This window comes from Bombyx mori, chromosome 10 (assembly GCF_030269925.1).
Source record: "Bombyx mori chromosome 10, ASM3026992v2".
NCBI lineage: Eukaryota > Metazoa > Arthropoda > Insecta > Lepidoptera > Bombycidae > Bombyx > Bombyx mori.
In genome coordinates, this window is record NC_085116.1 from 2357615 (window position 1) to 2359860 (window position 2246).

The 2246-nt window shown below is 33.0% G+C and overlaps 1 non-coding gene across 1 annotated transcript; it reads right to left on the reverse strand.

Moving 5' to 3' along the window:
* On the reverse strand, positions 1–538 carry LOC101735525 (uncharacterized). The gene is made up of 2 exons (XR_005245157.2): positions 241–538; positions 1–153 (listed from the first exon to the last, which is right to left on the reverse strand). It is a non-coding gene; the product is annotated as an uncharacterized LOC101735525 (transcript).
* Between the last annotated feature and the right edge of the window lie 1708 nt (positions 539–2246).

Genomic DNA, 2246 nt, shown 5'->3' on the forward strand with positions numbered 1-2246 from the left:
TTTCAAAATAAATTTCGTTCATTTATATAAAAAAAAATCCGGCATTGCATCCGTCATCATTTCGAACAGATTAATATAATTCACAGCATGCGTTTACACTAAGCCATGCGAACTTTTTCTTTCCGTAAACGATGACTTTCCATTAGGTAGGTACTGAAAGAAATTAAAAGCAATTTTGAAAAATAATAAGAAAATAGTATGGTAGAGCTCTCGAGTGAGAAACCACGTTACGATACGAACCATATTCGGAAAGTCTTATGATTAAAAATGTTACATAGGTATTAGTTTCCTCTTGTTAAGTTTTTGTTTTTTTTTTTAGAATTTCTATGTTTTCTCGGCACTAAAGAAAAATTGTTTTGATGCAAAAATCGGAAATTAAATGTCGCGCCAACCTTTCTTCTCTTTTTTTTGGCTCCGGCACGGTTTGTACATTAGCCAGTGTCAAGTAATAAGATTTTTATTATTCGCCGTTTTAATCATTGTTTTAATTATTTACAGTTTATGAATAATAAAGAAAGTAATTTGATTAATGTGTTAATAGTACCTAACTCTGCAAATGCTAATATGAAGTGAAATGAAATGAAGTTGATTAATATTATGAAACTTGGCATGAAATGGAATGAGATGAGATGATAGGCGATGAAATATAATCTCAGTAAAATGGTGGGCATTTACTGAGACTTTCTCAGTGGACTTTTTGGAAGATCCCGAGAAGTTATGTCCAGCGTCCAGCAGCTTTGTTTCATTTTCCCACATTTGTGCACCTTCACAGATACCAAACAGTTGATAAATGCTATATTGAGTTATTACACATTTAAACCTAGAGAAATACTAAATAGACAAAATAAAACAAATCACACAACTTCACACCTCGCGTTCCCGCCAAAAAGTCCCAAGTACTCCTTCATAATGACATTGACGGTTCGTTGCACACAGATAAATTTTACAGTAAGTATCTTAAGTTAGACTGTGTTGAAGTCATCGCCGCGTCGCCGGTTCGAATCATGTCGGTAGGTACTAATTTTTTCAATGAAATACGTACTTAACAAATGTTCACGATTGAGTTCCACGGTGAAGGAATAACATCGTGTAATAAAATCCTGCAAAATTATAATTTCCGTAATTACTGGTGGTAGGACGTCTTGTGAGTCCGCACGGGTAGGTACCAATACCCTGGCAGTTTTCTGTCGCGAAGCTGTAATGCGTTTCGGTTTGAAGAGTGAGACAGCCTTCGTACTGTTAAAAGTGATACCTTACAACTCGTCTCTAGGTGGTTGGTGGCATTTACTTTGTAGATGTCTATGGGCTCCGGTAACCACTTAACACCATATGGGCCGTGAGCTCGTCCATCCATCTTAGCAATTGAAAAAAAGACAAACACCCGATTTAAAACAATAATATGAGAATGTTTTTTTCCATACTGCGCTCCTGCATGCCTCCATCAATTCTTTTTTTAGTGATGTTGGAAAAATTGCCTATAAATCGAACATTACTTGACAATATATAGTTTTTTCTTTGTAATAATTCCTTAATAATAGAAGACAAAATAGACGCCACTACATGCGTTATATACATTATACTATTTATTTTTTTATTGTTATAGTAAGAAAATATCAGAAAGGAGAATGAGTGGCAATGAAATAATTTTTTTGTAATATTTTAATCTTAATTTTCATTTTGTGTACCAAGGATTCCATAAGATTCATACAAACCTTAAAATTTAATTTTCGCAATTTTTAAAAAAAATGCATTAGGGAAATGTGGTTTCTTGCTTTCTTGTGGTTGATTGCTACAAGTCGCAATAGCTAAATTAATAATCAGTTCCAAATAGTTTACAAAAACAAACGTATCTTTTAAGAAGTGAATTTTAAGAAAAAATGTAGCAGCTCATAGTTTTTGGAGTAGATTTTATATTATTTATGTTTATTATTTTATAAGACGGTGCTTTTCCTTCACCGTTGAAGTCGTTTGTGACCACGCGTTAAGTATTTCAATAGAGATATTAGTATCGGCCAATCGGAATTAAAAGTGACATAGTTGTATTACTCGATATGAGTCCATCATTTTTAGGTCACGATAGCTACAATTCGTTTTCACTTTTCATCCGAAATATATCTGAATTTCAATAACAAGTTTTGAACAACAAATAGTTTGCAATACAAAACGCTTTTCAGACCTTGCATTGTCCATGTTCCATTTGCCTATGTTACAAAAAATAAACAAAAACTAATGTCAAATTGACAATA